Source organism: Callospermophilus lateralis, unplaced genomic scaffold (assembly GCF_048772815.1).
Source record: "Callospermophilus lateralis isolate mCalLat2 unplaced genomic scaffold, mCalLat2.hap1 Scaffold_60, whole genome shotgun sequence".
In the NCBI taxonomy this organism is placed as follows: domain Eukaryota; kingdom Metazoa; phylum Chordata; class Mammalia; order Rodentia; family Sciuridae; genus Callospermophilus; species Callospermophilus lateralis.
Genome location: NW_027514584.1, coordinates 2,573,121 through 2,593,982, shown reverse-complemented (window position 1 = coordinate 2,593,982; position 20,862 = coordinate 2,573,121).

Here is a 20,862-nt window from a genome sequence, read left to right as displayed (position 1 = left end):
GGGACATGATGTGTATTTCGAAGTTCATTTTTATTCAACACTGGTACATTATTATTTTTTCAGTTTATGGACATCATAGGATATATCGTTTCATCCACAATTTCAAAAATTTATAGGCATTTGTTTCACATTCAATCACTTCCTGCTTCAGAACACATGTATTTCTCCAAGTTTCTTGACTGGTCTTTTCATGAGATTTCATTCCAAACACATTATTTTGGATTTCCATAATCGCTTTTGATGCAAAACTCACATACACTTCATGATAAATTATAACTCTGATATTACCATTAGATGTATAACTGGTTGGAATGAATGATTGTATATCAATATAAGATTTCTTATATATTTTCAGATATCAATTCAATCCATTATTTAAAGTGGAACCAGTTACATTATTTATTCACACTTTTGTCTATGCATGCATTATCTCTATATTCTTAGACACAGTGTACACCTCTTTGTACCCCCAATAATAATTTATACGTCTTCCAAATATTGCTTTCAGAAATGGTGGAAGAAATTCTCATGTCACCTGATCTACATATACATTTAATCACAGAAATATTCTGGACACAAAATGCAACAACCACACATATGATTGTAAAAAAGCCTAAATGGACAGTAAACATGGATTACTAAAAACATCTATCTCAACGTTGCCTATTGCTCTCAAATGTCAATCCTATTGGTGACTACATATTTGTTTATTCTTAAGATTATATATTCAAACTCAACCCTATTGAAAATGTCTAATCCTATCTCTCACTTTATACTTTGCCTGATTTTGTAATATCTCTATTGCTATCTGCTTTCCTACATATTTTCCCCAGTTCATCATTGTGACTGACTCTTCGCCTGTGCTCACATTTTCATTCACACTCTAATCGATAATCTATTGCTAAAAACTTTTGTTCCAAATCCTATACTCACTTTTCTTCCTAAACCTACTGACTATCTTCCTAATCCTACCGACTATCCCTTTTTGACTGGATGTTCTCTTCTACATTCAATCATCCAAGGTACGTGGTCTTATGCCATTGTATACTGATTTATCTGAGACATCTGTGCAGAATGTAATTCAATGCTATGTACCCCAATGAAGGGCCCAATCCCCTTCTGGGCTTCAAATCTTAGATTTCTGTTTTCATACATATATTTCACCTATATATTCTTATAAATATCGCAAGTTCACAATACCATTATTCATCCAGCAGAATGATTCTTAACCCAAATGAAACATGTTATTGACCATAATCATACACTCTTCCCTCAATCAAAGTTTTCAGAAGAGCAGGGACAGTGTTGGTCTTACAATAAAGGAATGTAGTGGATCTTCCATCTGCTGAGAACCTCAAAGGTCCATGAAGAAATGATCCCTGGAGAAGATGTAGGCAGCTATGAAAGACCTGAGAGAGCAAAAGTTATCTTCCATGGCAAACAACCTGGTCAGGATGAAGAGTTGTTCCAGAATCAGCCTCTCTCTACTTAATGTAGAGAAGATGGACCAAACCAGGCCTGTGTGGAGAGCTCTTCCTGGGTGCCTATAGTTGATATACCAATCCTACTTGTGAAAATGTCACAGAAAGTAGGGGCAAGCTCCATCTCATGGGACTCTTGGAAGCAACTGTTTGGACAAAGTGGTTGCTAAGGCAGTGATCTCATTCACTTCCAGAAGGAAGTGAACTCACCTCACATGCTTGGTGATGGAACTCTCTGAAATTGTGATCCAGAAAGCCAGGTACCCAGAGTCAGTCCCAGTCCCAGTCCCAGTGGTCTAACTTGTTTTGATTTACCAAGGACAGAGTCAGTCTTTCTTGGTACCTACTGATGTGAGGAGGCCAAATGCCAGGAAACCTCTGAAGAGGGGCTTCTCCTGAGAAAGCAGGTAGTGGCTCACTCTTGGCTCCTGACATCTTCACAGAGTTGGTCAAGAAGACTAGATCTAAGACAGGACAGGACAACTTGGTGAAACATAGTGTGGCCCACCAGTCAGAGTACATTCCAGGTTGTCACAGACCTATTGGGGGAAGGAGGTGCCATTGTGGGTGTGGGTGTGGGTTTGTGGTTTTGTCTCATGTTCTGAGAATAGGTAGGAAAGACGGGTTGTTTGGTTTGAAGTGAACAGTTTTTAGAAAGTCGTTTGACAAGGCAAGTGTTTTTATGTCTGTGTATCCCACTGTGTCCGTGGTTGTAGACATTAGAAAAGAGAATGCATCAATGGATGTGTCCTGTCTAGTAGAAAGCTTCCCAGCATTCATCCTGCTCAATTTATAAATGGACTGCAGCTTGCCCTATCGATGGGCAAAACCTGCTACCTTCCTAAGTTGCTGTTTTCCTCCTGAATTCTGGCCACTCTGGAGAATAGGCTCATGGTTTTGTGTCCAAGATATGTACCACCTCCAAGCTCTGTGACATGGCCATGTACTGGATAACTGAAGGGAATGGCGAGCATCTCCGAAAACTCAGATATCAGTGTGACCAGTAAAGTCTCAGTGGAGAAACCCTGCTTTGGGCCATTTGCTTACATATTGTTCTGTTGCCCTGGGAGTCAAGAAGATTTTTGTCTTGCCACGCCTTTGTGAATCCTGAAGAAAAGTGTTTTCAAATGGAAATGAATGGGCATCACCTGTGGCTCTTTCCTTAATTGCTTTGGAAAGGGGTGTGTCTGAATCAGCAGCTTGGCCCAGTGTGATGCTTTGGCTTAGATTCTCAGCACCTGATGGATCTAAATAAAGTTCCCATGTGTGCATCCAAATCTAAAATGGCAAAAAGAGGAGTCTTTGTGGATGAAATCTCTTGCCTTCCTCTTTAAGGTTACTGAATTCCATCAAGTGAGAATAGGGTACATTTGGGTGAAATGAGTTCTTCAAAGCCCTTCAGAGGGTAGCCCATAAGTGCTTGAGTTTTCTCAGCACTCCAATTCACATAAAGAATCTGTACCGGACACTCATAGACCTCAAATTGGAGAAGGAGAGCAGTATTAAGGGCAGGCATATTTGATCACTCCTGGTTCACAAGAAGGGTGTCCAGGCCACTCTGAATTTAGGCAAATGAGGGGCAACAGAGCTTATTTTGGACACTGTCTTGGGCTCCGCCCTCATGGAAACCTCCAGCCAGATGTTATGATGAGTGTCTATGTGGAAGAAGATGAGGGACATGTGGGAGTATTTCGGTTTTAATTGTGGTCATATGTGTGGCAGTTAAGAGAGAATACTGGGTCCACCTGGGCTTGAACTCTGCTGTGATTCCCCTTAGAGACTGAGTTCTAGAAGAGACCTCAGAGAAATATTGCCATGAATTTTGTTGGGATTTTAGGAGGCCACGCATGAGAGTCACCCTTGGAAACTGAGATCTAGGCCCAGGGTGCTTTCCATAGAGCACTGGGAATCTCAACCAGGATATCACATGATTTTATTCTGAAAGACTTGGCAGCCATAGTTGAGAGTCAAAACACACAATGACATCAATTTGTAGACCTCAATGGGCCTGGCTTCATGTGACCTTTTGGCCACTCTTTGGGAAGCCTTGCCTGTGAGAGTTCTCCCGAGCTTTCATTGAAATTAGGGTCCTCACCATTGAATGGTTCCTGAATGAATTGAAACCTAGAGTGCTTCCAACTTCATCCTTGAAAAGTGGCTAGATAAATACCATGAAATTTTTGAAATTACCAAGACCAGGTGGCAATGGAGAACCTTTGGATATCCTGTTGCTGATCATGAGTATACCAGACAGTGCCTTGATTGACTGGGTTTCATGAAAATGGTGTAGAACAGAGATACCAGTAAGTTGGAGGCTGCTGAGTACGGGGCCTAAAGCAGTGGTGGCAAGGTGTGTGATAAAAATTTTGGTTGAGCCATGTGGATCTGCCATTGGCTTCCAAAATGCTTGTGACTGACATGGTGCAGCCAGCAGACCCTTATATGTAAATGTTTCTTGTTATATGGGAGGTTTTAGGGATATGTTCAGAATCAGGTGCTATGGTCAAGGGGGAAACCTCTGTGGATAGAAGCCTGGTTGGTGCATTATCTTGCAGACCCTAACACACCACACTGTGTCTCAAATGAACTTCTTGTATTTCATGAAGCAAACAGCAAACTCCCAGTGCAGCAGCAAGAAACACCATGAAAAGTGGAGGATGTCCAAATGGCTTTAGAGTACACACAGGGAAACACTTAGCCCCCAGACGAAACAGTTTACTTACAAAAAGCAAATTCAGCACTGCTGCCTCATGTTCATTGGAAAATAAGAAACCATGTCCTCCAGGTGACATAGATTCAAACCCAGCTTTGATTGTCTCACTACAAAGGAAGCTGAAGCTACTGACAATAACATATATTTCAAGTGACAAACCTCAGAGGCAGTTTCTCAAGATTTCTTTAGGATAGCAGAGCTCCATGTTTGTGGAGTGTTTACCTTGCCCCTTACTTTTGGAAACTCCTCTACCTTCTCCAAGTTTGGGAACTCCAGAACATATTCCATTCCAGATTTTTATTCACAGAATTTCTAACTCTTCTCCTCTAATTGTGTCTTACTTGGGTCAAAGGTAATGTCATGGCATTGTTCTGGATGAGAGTGGGAATAATTTTGTGTAGCAAATATTTGCATACACATAGGATTCATTTTCCAATTTTCCATTCGGAATACTGAATCCCTGACACTAACACATACCCTACTAGACTCTGACTATCAATTCTAATATGATGGAGAAAACTAACCAAACAGAATAGAAATACAAGCAGTTCAGAGGAGGCATGGTGTATAGTTGGACTTGCATTTTGCATTATATTGGGTAGGAGTTATAAATCTAGTCAATTTTTTGCTGAAATAATTCTCCATGTGGTTTTAAAGTTAACAAATATGTAAATTCCTGTCTCCCTTTCTCTGTAGCCTATTCAGCACATGTACTTTTATATGCACTTATAGAGTCCTACCTTGTATCCCACGTACATTCTTGTTAGGTGGCTGACTTGGCAGATACAAATTGTGAGAATAGATCACTTGTCCTAAATCGTGTTGAAACTGAAAATTCAACAAAGGGGTGATCTTCCTAGTATAACAACAATATATATTAATCCATATTAAGTAAAATTTATATTTTTTTATCTGGGGATTTTATATATTTCATGATGAATTTTGATTGGCATATATATTGCTACTATTTAATGTATGTGTGTGTGTGTGTGTATATATATATTTGTGTGTGTGTGTGTGTGTGTGTGTGTGTGTATATATATATATATATATATATATATATATATATATACTACCCAGATTTTTCAAAATAGAAATATATGTGTCTGATCTACACTCCCTAAATTCATCCATGTTCATATATGCGAATTTATAATCAACTTTTCACAAGATTATTCTCAGAAATAAGCATCCACCTGAAATACATATTTGTTTCCTAGTACTGAAAACTAACTTCAGTGAATAGTGCATAAAAATCCTAATATTTCTACAGTAACTGACTCAGTTTAACATCAATGCAAGTTGACACCTATGGGACATAGTGTGTATTTTGAAGTTCATTTTCATTCAAAACTGGTACATTAATATTTCTTCAGTTTATGCAAATAGGATATATATTATATCCACAAGTTCATAAATTTATTGGCATTTGTTTCACACATGTATTCCTCCAGGTTTTATGACTTGTCTTTTCATGAGACTTCTTTCCAAACACATTATTTTCGATTTCCATAATCACTTTTGAAGCAAAACTCATACATTCTTCATTATAAACCATAAACCTAATATTACCATTAGATATATAACTGGTTTGAATGAATGATTGTATATCAATATAAGAGTTTGTATATATTTTCAGATATCAATTTAATCCATTATTTAATGTTGAAACCAGTTGTATTATCTATTCACAGTATTGTCTATTCAGGCATTATCTCTATATACATAGACACAGGGTACACCTATTTGTACCCCAAAACTACTTTACATGTTTTCAAAATATTGATCCCAGAAATGGTGGAAAAAATACTCACATCACCTGATCTACATATACATTTTATCACAGTAATATTCTGGATACAAAAAGCAAAGTTCACTCTTATGATTGTACCAATGCCTTAAAGGAAAGTGAGCATGGATTATTAAAAACATCCATGTCCAGGTTGCCTAATGCGCTCAAATGTCAATCTTATTGGTGACTACATATTTCTTTCTTCCTCAGATTATATATTCAAACTCAGGCCTTTTGAAAATGTCTAATCCTATCACTCACTTTATACATTGCCTGAATTTCTAAAGTCTCTATTGACATCTGCTTTCCTACATATTTTCCTCAGTTCATCATTGTCACTGACTCTTCATATGTGCTGACATTTACTTTCACTCTCTACGTGAAACCCTATTGCTAAAGAACTTTTGGTCCAAATTTTATACTCACTCTTCTTTCTATACCTACCGAATATCTTCGTTATCCTACCGACTATCCCTTTTTGACTGGATGTTCTCTTCGACATTCAATCATCCATGGTACAAGGTCCTATGCCATTCTATATAGATTTATCTGAGAAATCTGTTCAGAATGTATTTCAAATCTAAGTATCCCAGTCAAGGACCCAATGCCCTTCTGGGCTTCAAATGTTACCTAGATTTCTGTTTTCATACTTCACCTGTATATTTTAGTAAATATCACAGGTTCCCACTACCATAATTCATTACGCAAAATGTTTTCTACCCCAAATTGAACATGTTATTAACTCAAACCATACACTTTACAGAAGAGCAGGAACAGAGTTGGTCTTGCCATACTGGAATGTATGGAATCTTCCACCTGCTGAGAACCTCAATGGTCCATGCAGAATGATGGCTTGAGGAGATGTAGGCAGCTATGAAGGACCTGAGAGAGCAAAAGTCTTCTTCCATGGCAAACATCCTGTTCAGGATGAAGGGATGTGTCTGAACCAGCCTCTATCTTCTTAATATAGAGAAGATGGACAAACCGAGCCTGTTTGCAGAGCTCTTTTCGGGTGCCTATTGTTGATATACCATTCTAACTTGTGAAAGTGTCACAGGCATTAGGGGCAGCCTCCATGTCATGGGACACTTGAAAGCAACTGTTAGGACAAAGTTGTTTAAAAGGCATTGACCTCATTCAGTTCCTGAAGGAAGTGACCTACTTCACTTCTGTGGTGATGAAACTCTCTGAACTTGGGATCCATGAAGCCAGGCACCCAGAGCCAGTCCCTGTCCCAGTTCCAATGGGCTCACTTGTTTGGTCCTACCAAGGACAGATTCAGTCCTTCTTGGTACCTACCGCTGTGAGGATTGCCAAATGACAGGAGAGCTCTGAAGAGGGGCTTTTCCTGAGGAAGCAGGTAGTGGTTCACCACTGGCTCCTGACAACGTCACAGGTTGGCCAAGGAGACAAGATCTGATACAGGACAGGCCATTTCGAGGAAACATAATATGGCTCACCAGTCAGAGGACACTCCAGATACTCACAGACCTGCTTTGGGGAAGGAGTTGCCTTTGTGGGTGTGGGTGTGATTTTGTGGTTTTGACTCATGTTCTGAGAATTGGGAGGAAAGGAGTTTTATTTGGTTTGGAGTGGAGTGCTTCTAGAAAGTCATTTGACAAGGCGAGGGTTTCTATCTCTGTATCCCACTGTGTCCGTGGTTGCAGATATTTGAAAAGAGAATGTATCAATGGATGTGTCCTGTCTAGTAGAAAGCTTCCCAGCATTAATCCTGCCCAATTGATGAATGACTGCAGCTTACCTTATGAATGGGCAACACCTACTAACTTCCTAAACTCCAGTTTTCTTCCTGAATTCTGGCCACTCTCAAGAATAGGCTCATGGTTTTGTGTCCAAGATATGTACCACATCCAAGCTTTGTTACATGGCTACGTACTGGATAGCTGAAGGCAATGGGAGCATCTCAGAAAACTCAGATATCAGTGTGACCAGGAATGTCTCAGTGAAGAAACCCTGCTTTGGGCCTTTTGCTTACCTATTGTTCTGTTGCCCTGAATGTCAAGAAGGTCTTTGCCTCAGGCCATGCCTTTGTGAAGCCTGAAAAAAAGAGTTTTCAAATGGAAATGAATAGGCATTACCTGGGGGTCCTTGCTTAATTGCTTGGAAAGGGATGTGTCTGAATCAGCACCTTGGCCCTGTGTGAGGCTGTGGCTTTTATTCTCAGCACCTGATGGATCTACAGAAAGATCCCATGTGTGAATCTAAAACCAAAATGGCCAAAGGAGCAGTCAATGTGGATGATGTCTCTTGCTTCTTCTGTAAGTCCTGACCTCTATCAAGTGAGAGTAGATATCCTTTGAGTCAAATGAGTTCTTCAATGCCCTGCAGAGGCTAGGGCATAGGAGCTTGGATTTTCTCATGACTCCACTTCACACAAGGAATCTAATCCTGACAGTGGGTAGGAGTCAAAATGGAGAAGCAGAGCAGTATTAAGGGAAGGCTTATTTGATCACTCCTGGTTCCCAGGAAGGGTGTACAGGCCACCCTGAATTTAGGCAAATGAGGGGCAATGGTGCATATTTAGGACATTGTCTTGGGCTGCACCCCTCATGGAAACCTGCAGCAAGAGGTTTTGATGAGTGCCTCTATGGCAGAAGATGAGCGTCATGTGGGAGTGTTTTGGTTTTAATCATGGTCATTTGTGTGGCGGTTGGAATAGATTACTGCGAACACCTGGGCTTAAACTCTTCTGTGATTCCCCTTAGAGACTGAGTTCTGGAACTGACCTCATAGAAGTATTGCCATAAATTGTGTTGGGATTTTACAAGGCCACTTATGAGAGTCGCCCTTGGAAACTGAGATCTAGGCCGAGGGTGGCTCTCCACAGATCACTGGGAATCTCAACCCGGATATCACATGATTTTATTCTGAAAGACTTGGCAGTCATAGTTGAGAGTCCAAACACACATGGACCTTACATTGTATACCTCAATGGGCCTGGCTTCATGTGAACTTTTGGCCAATCTTTAGGAAGAATTGCCTGTGAGAGTTCTCCAGAGCTTTCATTGAAAGAAGCTTCCTCACCAGTTAATGGTTCCTAAATGAATTGAGACCCACAGTGCCTCCAAATTCATCCTTGAAAAGTGGCTAGATAAATATCATGAAATTTTTGACATTCCCATGAAAAGGTGGCACTGGAGAACCTTTTGATGTCCTGTTGCTGATCATGAGTGTACCAGACAGTGCCTTGATTGACTGGGTTTCATGAAAATGGTGTAGAACAGAAATGCCAGTAAGTTGGTGCCTACTGAATAGTGGGCCTAGTGCGGTGGTGTGCAGGTGTGTGATAAAACATCTCTGGTGGGGCCATGTGGATCTGCCATTGGTTTCCAAATGGCTTGTGACTGACATGGTGCATCCAACAGAAACTTATATGTCTGAAACCTCTCCATATAAAGGCATCTTTTTATATGGAGATTTTCAGGGCAATGTTCAGAATCAGGTTACTATGGTCAAGGGTTCAATCTATGTAGGATAGAATCCTGGTTGGTGTATTCTCCTGCAGACCCTGACCCACCACACATGACAGAACTCCCTCCAGCACTGGGTCCCAGTTGAACTTGTTGTATTTCGTGAAGCAAATACCAAATTCCCAGTGCAGTAGCAAGAAACACCATGAATAGGAGGATGACCACATGGCTTCACAGTCCACACATGGAGACACTTAGCCCACAGTGGCCACAATTTACCTACAAAGAGTTAATTCAGCACTCCTGCCTCATGTCCTTTGAAAAATAAGAAACCATGTCCTCCACGTCACATAGATGCAGACACAGCTTTGATGCTCTCACTGGAAAGGAAGCTAAAGCTCCTGACAACAACATATCTTTCAAGTGCGCAACCTCAGAGGCAGTTTCTCAAGAAGTCTTCAGGCCAGCAGAGCTTCAAGTTCGTGGAGTGTTTACCTGTTAGACCAGGATGAAAAAAAAGACCACTGACTCCAATGAAAATCAAACTAAAGCAAGCTTATTATTTCCACTGGTCTGGCTGTGTCTCCCACACAAAATGGAGGGAACAAGAGAGCAAACCCACCTTACCTACAGTCCAGCTTTATACCCCAGAAAGTTACATAAAATGGGGGTTACAGATAACAGATCTCTAACAAGCATCACAATAATGGTAGTTTACATTTTCTTTTGCTGACCCCAACATCAGAATTTATGAGGACAATTAGAGCCTCAGAGAGGGTCGTATTCTGTCCAGGGAAGGCCAACATTTATGAGGTGTCAATAAAGTTTCAGAGAGGGCTGTTATCTGGTCAGAGAGCCAGGCATGGGTGAGTTCAAGGCACAGGCAGGCATTCCAAGCAGGTTCAGAATTTGCTATAATTTATAGTTAAGCCAAAATTATCTTTACATGGCTTTGTGGCAAGATGGCTCCCAATTTTAATAAAAGATCAGGATGGGTCTATCATTCCCCCCTTTTCTAATGTGTCCCTATCAAATCTTTGATAGGGTAGGGGAAGAACACTGAGGGAATTTTAATCCCTCAAGTAACGGTCTCCAAATTTTTAGAACTCACCCAAAACTGGATTCCTGATTTTACCTGACTTAATTAACTACTTATATTGATAGACTATTTATTTTTTTGCTTCATTGTTGTAAGAAAAGAGGCGTCAGACATTTTGGCTTCTTCTGAGCTGAGAGAGGGTGACATGAGGGGGCATGGCGTGAGGGACATGAGTTGCCTTTTAGAAGTCAGTTCAGTTTCAAGTCTGGTTGGGGAAAAACTGGTTGTAAAGTCATCTGGGGATGGATTCTTCTATGAGAGAAACAAAAATCATAAGTACTAAATAAATGTTGTAGCAGCTGGAACATGTCACTGTATAGAAGTTCCCTCACTAGTCTTTAATATCCCCAGTTATCAGGACTGTCAACTTAATATTTAACTTTTAGTGTTACAGTTTAATAATTTAATGTCATCTGATCTTGCAAAATCCTTTTACTAGTATGACCTCTGTGTGTAATAGAGAAACATTTAATTTCGTTACTCAGGGCTCAATAATCGTACTAGCAAACACCAAGCCTACCTGTGTAGGTTAGGAATATCTGTAGGCCTTAAACTAAAAACTTCTGCTCTGGCAGCTCCTCTTGATAGTCTCTTTTTATATTTTTCAGACATTCCTGTCTGAGAATCCTTCTTTGTAGCCTCCATCTTACTTATTTTGGGATGCTAACATAAAGTTTATACACTAAAATATTATTATTATTATTATTATTATTATTATTATTATTATTATTATTATTATTTAAAATGCCCAGGAATGGCTGATTTTGGTTTTACCTGTCTTTGCTAATTGTTTTAGATGAAGCAGTCAAACTGACATTTGTTTCTATCTATTGTTAACAGTCAGCTGAGATTTTATGGGAGTCATTCCTGGGGAAACTTGAGAGCAGCTTCTCAGTTCTGCTAGTGCCATTTGCGCTAGGTGGGTCCAGGTCTTGCTTGACCATGTGGCTTCACTCGGGAAGCATCAGGGATGTATCCCTTCTCTGATGACTCTCCTCTTCGTAACAAATGCACTGATTGAATTTCTGTTCTCTAGTGGTTACATTAATCTCCCTGATCAGGAGGTTATGTGGCCCAGAGTTGCAAAGCTCTTTAGAGAAGTCCCCTGTTCCCTGGATTCAGACTGACTCAGAGGGCAAGAGCCAAGTATTGGTTTTCGTGTCCCTTTTCATTTAACTTTAATTTAAAATCCTAATCTTAAACATCCAGCACATAAATTTTAACAGCCTTAAATTAAGAGTACTGGGCTTTAATGTCTATAACTTTATAATTATTTATCTTTTTATTAATTGGGATCTGTATTATTCTGTCTGTCTTGTAGGTGATTACTTATTATCTTAAATTAACCCATGTTGTGTTCTTAAAGCAACACTCTGTTAAACAGTAACAGGGAATCTTTAGATCACTTATAAGAAAATTTCAAAATAAAATCAACAAGAGTATAAATACTTAGTTTGTGTAATAGCTACCCTGAATTTTTTGGCTGAGTTATACATCATATCCTCTGTTTAAGATCCTAGTAATCTTGACAGGAAAAAAAAAAAAAACTTTTGAACATAACTTTAAATGAAATAAAATCTGATCTACTGCTTTCGTAGTTAATCTCACATGTAGTAAGATGGGACACAGAGCCTTATCTCAGGTAAGGCAGTGCTGTTTATAAAAATTAAGTGTTTTACTTCTAAAGATGATCATTGTTTTTTTAAATATAATTTTACAAAGTTTACATAAATTGTTTGAGGTCACATGAACATTAGCTAACAACATATTATATCACATTTAAAACATGAATTAAAAAAAGGCTGAACATTCTTAACCTTTACATAGATTAGGCTCTCATTAACTTAAAAACATATTTAAATTGTTCCCAATGTAAAAAGTAACATAAAATTTTACATATCTTATTGATTACAGGTAAATGAATGTCCAATATATATTTTTTTTACCATACAACTTCATAAACCCAGCTTGATATAATGCTCTTTTAAGTTTCTACTTTACAGACTTGTATACCTGAAAGATATGAGCACATTAGTAGCATCACAATTACATTGATGTTTCTACATTAACCAAGTTTAGCTTTTAAAGAAATGGCAGTACAGTGCTCTAAAATAACAGTTCTTATTTAATCAGTTGTTTAATTTTAATGGTTGCTTGCTCTAGAAAAAATATAACTTAATAAACACAATGTTATGGGTAAACTTATGTTTCAAGAAATTTTTTCTATTTAACACATGATTGATTTTTACAATCTTATGCAGACTTTAGTACAAACTTATACAGACATTAGTAAATCAATCAGATATCTAAAAAAGTACTCATGAATGAGTAATCCCATATCATATTTACCTTACTTATTTATCAAAATATTAGACAAATGTATTGAAAAATGTAAACCATTTTTTTTGAAGGAAAAGTCCTAGAACCATGTCATATTACACATTTTATAGACATTAATATTTAATTAGATTTTTGAACACCTAGAGAAACTTTTAAGCTTAAATTTAAAGACATTTATTTTTATCTGTTTATCCAATTTCAATTGAACAATTTAAATCACGAGAATTAAAGATCTTCGGATACACATTTTAAAATTTGTTTATATTAGCCCTCCTTATATATGTTAATTTGTGTATTATATGTATGATAATTGGACATATGTATACATAGACATACAACACATAACAAAAGTGTGCACACATAATAATAATAAAGGCCTTGTAGCTTTTCCCAGGTGAAATCTTCATTGCAATTTTTCAAAAACTCCACTGTTGCTCAAAGATAGAATTGATCAGAAAATAATTAACCTAGGTCTGTAGGATCAAAATCATGAGATCAAAAAAAAAAAAAAATACAGAATCTAAGGAAAAAAAATAAGAGTCCTAGAAAAAATGACTGGCCAGTAATTAGTAAATACCATACAATTTAACTGCCCCCCCTTAAGATTCAGATCAATCTCCTACTGAGCTTGCAGGCTTCTTTCATTTGCATTTCAACATAAGTCCTGGCTGAGGTCTGGAAAGAGCTGGAAAAAACTGCTATTCTGAGCAGACACCTCAGGCCTAAGGCATTTTAACCATAATTTTCAGTTTAGGATGTTGAAAATTATGATAAAAGATTAAGGTACAATTCACAAAATTTTATATCTTTACATCTTGTTTTGTCAACAGATACCATACTATGATTTACTATCCTTGTCCAAATTAATGCACTGGTACACACAGTGACATTTTCCCAGGCTACCCAATTCAAAATTGGTGAAAAAAATGCCTGAATGATTGGGAAGTAACTTGCCAACTTGGAAGTAGAGTTCTCTAGTTTTCCATTCTAAGTATTTAAGTTCTCTTGCATGAATTATCTGAAATCATAAACTAAACAATTACCTAAACCCGGCTTTTAACTGCAAGATTGTGCAATGCTTCAAAAACCCATTAAGATACCAGATTGTTACAATAAAACATCATCATTTAGACATATATTGAGCTAAGATCATTCCCAAGAAACTATTTATAATATCAACACATTATTGCACATGTCTTAAAGGGCCAGAAACAAAGACACAAGACAGACAGAAAAGAGCTCCAGACTATGGCTGACAGACAGAAGCCTTTAAAACAGAGCAGATAAGAGAAAAATCTCCTACACCAGTGGCACCATAGATGTCCCCAAAAGGGAACCAGATGCTTTCACAGAGGGGTAATCTGAAATGTAAAATCAAGGGTCTCCATGGTGACTTTACTGCATTTAGTAACCCCTTTTTCTTTTTCTCTTGTTTAAGAAGACAGAGGTTGCATAATCCTTACAGTGCAAGGAAGGAAAAAGGGAATTCCCTGAAGCAACAGGGCTTTGGCAGATGCTGTGAGTCCCTCAGTCCCTCCTTTTACTTACAGGATTAGCTTCTCTGGTTCGGTTCCACCCCAAGCTGGATCCATCTCCTAACATTTCAGTAGTCAGCTCTCAAAAAGTTCTGGGGTGGGGGAGGGGGGTGTATCTAAATTTGTAACTTAAAGTTTGGTTGTTGACCTTGAAGCCAATTAATGCCAATTTAATAATGAGGACAGGGTTTTGAGAAAAAGAAAAAGGGAGGTTTATTTCTTTGCTAACAACGGATAACCACAGGGGACTTTTTCCAAAGTTTGTGACTCTCCTTATTTGGAGGGACAAGGGGTTTTAAAGTAGTTTCACTTGTTAACCTGGGAGGTACTCAGTTCTTAGATCCCCAGCAGGCATTGCCCTCTGCAGTGGGTGTGCTCTAGACAGCCAGCTAAGGGCTTCTCTTATCCTGCTTAGCAAAGGGGGGTAAAGTTCATCATAGTTCCTTAGAACACAGTCCAAAGTGGTGTCAGGATTACTTGCTTTATTACCCATTTCCATGTTCAAAATCCTTAATTTTTTACCACAGAAATCACACAACGAAACACACAAAAACAAACAAACAAAAAACATATAGAACACAGAACAAAACACACACACACACACACAAAAAAAAAACAGAAACCAGGCACCAAATCAGAAAAACCGAGGAGCAATGCAATGTCTTGCTAAAGCTTCTGGGTAGGAACGCGTTCATGCCCTTTGGCACCTCTCTACCCTTCCAGAGCAATTCCCCTCAGAACAGAACAGAGGAGAGAGTGATTCTCCTTACTTTCCTGGACAGGAGTATATATGAGCCTCCCCAGGCCACCTCTCTGTCATCAGAGGAGATCTCCCTTAACCGGATATTAGATGTTATAAAGGCTCCACTTAACTATGGAGACCTCATCCACCAGGTGCTTCCTAATTATTTTAGGGTGGTGGTTCACTGCAGTGCTCCCCAGACCAAAGGCTCACTCCAAGACCTTGGAACTTGGCTCTCCAGCCTGGAGCCCTGGAGGGAAGGCCATCTTCATAATTTCCAGCAGTCAAGTCTTGTGATCTGTTGGGGCATGGTCATCTTGCTGGGAAACTACAAAATGTTAGACCAAGATGCAAGAAAAGACCACAGACTCCAATTAAAATCAAATTAATGCAAATTTATTATTTCAACCGCCCGGGCTGTCTCCTTCCCAAAGTGGCGGAAACGAGACAGCAACCCCACCTTTCTTACAGAGCAGCTTTAGAGCCCAGGAATTTACACAGAAGGGGGGTTACAGATAACAGAACTTTGACAAGCATAACACTAATAGTAGTTTACATTTTTTTGCTGGCCCTAACACCAAAATTTGTGTGGACCATTAGAGCCTCAGAGTGGGTCGTTGTCTGGCCAGAGAAGTGCAATAATTATGAGGTGTCACTAAAGTTTCAGAGAGGGCTTCGATCTGGTCAGAGAGCCAGACATGGGTGAGTTCAAGGCACGGGCAGGTATTCCAAGCAGGTTCAGAATTTGCAGTAACTTATAGTAAAGCCAAAATTATCTTTTCATGGCTTTGTGGCAAGATGGCTTGCAAATTTAATAAAATATAAGTTTGGATATATCAACAATGTCCCTTAATTTGGAAACCCCTTTACCACCTACAAGTTTGTGAACTCCTGAGCATTTTCTTTTCCAGATATGTATTCATTGATTTTCTAGCTCTTCTCTTCTAATTGTGTCTTACTTGGGGCCAAGGTAATGTCAAGGCATTGTTCTGGATGAGAGTGGGAAGATATTTGTGTAGCACATATTTGCATACACATTGGATTCATTATCTAATTTTCCAATCGAAATGCTGAATCCCTGACACTAACCCAAACCCTACTAGACTCTGACTACTAATCATAATATGATTGAGAAAAATAACCTAAACAGAATAGAAATACAAGCGGTTCAGAGGAGGCATGTTGTATAGTTGGATTTGCCTTTTGCATGATAAAGTGTTGGTGTTATAAATCTAATCAATTTTTAATTGAAATATTTTTCCATGTGTTTTTAAAGTTAACAAATATGTGAGTTCCTGTCTCCCTTTCTCTGTTGCCTATTCAGAACATGTATTTCTATATGCACATATAGAATCCTACCTGGTATCACACGAACATTCTTGTGAGGTGGCTGACTTGGCAGACACAAATTGTGAGAAGTGATCACTCCTACTAAACGTTGTTGGAAATGAAAATTCAAGCCCTGGGTGAGCTTCCTAGAAGAACAACATTATACATAAATCCATGTTCAGTAAAATAAATATTTTTGCATCCATGGATGATATGTATTTCACGATGAATTTCAATTGGCATATATATTGATACTTTTTAATGTCTGTGTGTGTGTGTTTTGTGTATATATATGTATATATATATATATATATATATATATATATATATATATACACTCAAGATTTTTTTAAATATAAAATATATGTGTCTTATTATACACTTCCTAAATTCATTCATATACATGTATGTGGTTTTATAATAACCTTTTCACAAGATTATTCTCTTAAATATTCATCCACCTGAAATACATATTTGTTTCTTAGTACTGGAAACTACTTCAGTAATTGGTGCATAAAAATCCTAATATTTCTACAGTAATCGATCCAGTTTAACATCAATGCAAGTAGAATCCTATGGGACATGATGTGTAATTTGACGTTCATTTTTTTACAACACTGGTACGTTACTATTTCTTCAGTTTATGCACATCATTGGATATATATTTCATCCACAATTCGCAAAATTTCAGGCATTTGTTTCACTTTCAATCACTTCATGCTTCAGAACACATGTATTCTCCCATGTTTCTTGTCTGGTGTTTTCATGAGACTTTTTTCCAACACATTATTTTCGATTTCCATAATCACACTGAAGAAAAACTCACACACCCTTCATGATACACCATAACCCTAATATTACCTTTAGATGTATAACTGGTTGGAATGAATGATTTTATATCAATATAAGATTTCTTATATATTTTCAGTTATCAGTTCAATCCATTATTTATATTGGAACCAGTTATATTATTTATTCACAGTATGATCTATTCATGCTTTATGTCTATATTCATAGACATAGGGTATACCTCTTTGTAAACCCAATGCTAATTTATACGTCTTCAAAATATTGTTCCCAGAAATGTGGAAGAAATACTCATGTCATGCCTAATGCTTGAGTGGGCAGTTTGCGAGCAATTGGGTGAGGGGGTACATTCTGCAGTTTGGAAGTTGGGGACAGCAAATTCTGGGAACATGATTAGCAAACAGTTCTTGAGATTTCAACAGTGTTTTGTTAAGCATACAGAAAAATAGGAAGTGACAAGTACCTATTTTATTAAACTTTCAATATAAGTATGAAAACCAAAATCTAGGTACGATTTGAAGCCCAGACGGGCATTGGACCATTGACTGGGATACTTAGCATTGAATTACATTCTGCACAGATGTCCAAGATAAATCAATATACAATGGCATAGGACCTTGTACCTTGCATGATTGAATGTAGAAGAGAACATCCCATCAAAAAGGGATAGTCGGTAGGATTAGGAAGATAGTCAGTAGGTTTAGGAAGAAGAGTTAGTATAGGATTTGGAACAAAAGTTCTTTAGCAATGGGGTTTCGGTTAGACAGTGAATGTAAATGTCACCACATGTGCAGAGTCAGTCACAATAATGAACTGGGTAAAATATGTAGGATAGCAGATACCAATAGAGACATTGGTAAATAAGGCAAAGTATAAATTGAGTGATAGGATTAGACATTTTCAACAGGCTTGAGGTTGAATATATAATCTTAGGAGGAACTAAATATGTAGGCACCAATAGGATGGACATTTGAGAGCATTAGCCAACCTGGACATGGATGTTTTTAGTAACCCATGTTCATTTTCCATTTAGGCTTTGGTACAATCATAAGTGTGACCTTTGCATTTTGTGTCCAGAATAGTACAGTGATAAAATGTATATGTAGATCAGGTGACATGAGTTTTTTTTATTTCCACCATATAGGATCTGTATTTTGAAGATGAAATAAATTAGTATTGGGGACAAAGAATTGTACCCTCTGTCTATGAATATAGAAATAATGCATGAATAGACCATACTGTGAATACATAATATAACTGTTTCCACTTTAAACAATGGATTGAATTGATATCTGACAATATATTAGAAATCTTAAATTGATATACAATCATTCATTCCAAACAGTTATATATCTAATGGTAATATTATGGTAATGGTATATCATGAAGGGTGTGTGAGTTTTGATTCAAAAGTGATTATAGAAATTGAAAAAAATGTGTTTGGAAAGAAGTCTCATGAAAAGACCAGTCAAAAAACCTGGAGGTATACATGTTTTCTGAAGCATGAAGTGATTGAAAGTGAAACAAATGCCTATAAATTTGCTAACTTGTGGATGAAATATATATCCCATGATGTGCATAAACTGAAGAAATAGTAACGGACCGGTGTTAAATAAAAATGAATGTCTAAATACACAACATGTCCCATAGGAATCTACTTATATTGATGTTAAACTGGGTAAGTCACTATAGAAATATTAGGATTTGTAAGCACCATTCACTGAAGTTAGTTTTCAGTATTAGGAAACAAATATGTATTTCAGGTGGATAAATATTTCTGAGAATAATGTTGTGAAAATTTGATTATAAATCCACATACATGAATACGAATGAATTAAGGGAGTGTATAATAAGACACATATATTTCAAATTTTGAAAAGTCTGGAGAGTGTATATATATATATATATATATATATATATATATATATATATATATATATACACACACACACACAGAGAGAGACTTTAAAAAGAGCAATATATATGCCAATTGAAATTCACCACAAAATATATATTATCCACAGATCCAATAATATTCATTTTACTGATTATGGATATATGTATAGTGTTGTTCAACTAGGAAGCTAACCCATTGGTTGAATTTTCAGTTCCAACAGCGTTTAGGAGCAGTCATCTCTTCTCCCAATTTGTATGTGGCAAGTCGGCCACCTCACAAGTATGTATGTTTCATACCAGTTAGGATTGTATATGTGCATATAAATATACATGTGCTGAATAGGCTACAGAGAAACAGAGACAGGAAATCACATATTTGTTAACTTTAAAACACATGGAGAACTATTCCAACAAAAAAAATGACTAGATATATAACTCCTACCCTATATAATGCAAAAGGCAAGTCCAACTATATACCATGCCTCTTCTGAACTGCTTGTATTTCTATTCTGTTTGGGTTATTTTTCTCCATCATATTAGGATTAGTAGTCAGAGTCTAGTAGGGTATGTATTTGTGTCAGGGTTTCAGTATTTCGAATGGAAAATTAGATAAGGAATCCAATGTGTATGCAAATATGTGCTAAACAAAAACCTTCCCACTATCATTTAGAACAATGACTTGACATTACCTGTGTGGGTAAACACTCCACAAACATGAAGCTCTGTTGGCCTATAGACTTCTTGAGAAACTGCCTCCGAGATTGGGCACTTGAAATATAAGTTGTTGTCAGGAGCTTTAGCTTCCTTTCTAGTGAGACCATCAAATCTAGGTCTGCATTTACGTGACCTGGAGGACATTGTTTATTATTTTCCATTGAACATGAGGCAGCAGTGCTGAATTATCTCTTTGTAGGTAAACTGTGGCCACTGGGGCCTACGTCTCTCTCTGTGTGGACTGTGAAGCCATTTGGTCATCCTCCACTTGTTGTGGTGTTTCTTGCTGCTGCACTGAGAGTTTGGTATTTGCTTCACGAAATACAAGGAGTCCAACTGGAACACAGTGCTGGAGGGAGTTCTGTCACGTGTGGTGTGTCAGGGTCTGCAGGATAATGCACCAACCAGGCTTCAATCCCACAGAGCTTGCACCCTTGACCATAGCAAACTGATTCTGAAAATTGCCCTCAAATCTCTCCAAATAACAAGATGCCTTTAAATATAAGGGTCTTTTGGCTGCACCATATCAGTCATAAGCCATTTGAAAGCCAATTGCACATCCACATGGCCCCACCTCAAATGTTTTATCACAAACTTGCACACCACTGCAATAGGCCCACTAATCAGCAGGCTCCAACTTACTGGCATCTCTGTTTCACACCGTTTTAATGAAACCCAGTCAATCAAGGCACTGTCTGGAACACTCATGATCAGCAACAGGACATCCAAAGGTTCTCAAATGCCACCTGGTCTTGGGAGTTTAAAACATTTCATGGTATATATCTACCCCTTTTTTCAAGGATGAAGTTGGAGGCACTGTGGGGTTCAGTTCATTCAGGAACCATTAAGTGTTGAGGAAGCTTATTTCAATGAAAGCTCTGGAGAATTCTCACAGGCAAGGCTTCCCAAAGAGTGGCTAAAATGTCACATGAAGCCAGGCCCATTCAGTTGTACAATGTGAGGTCCATGTGTGTTTTAACTCT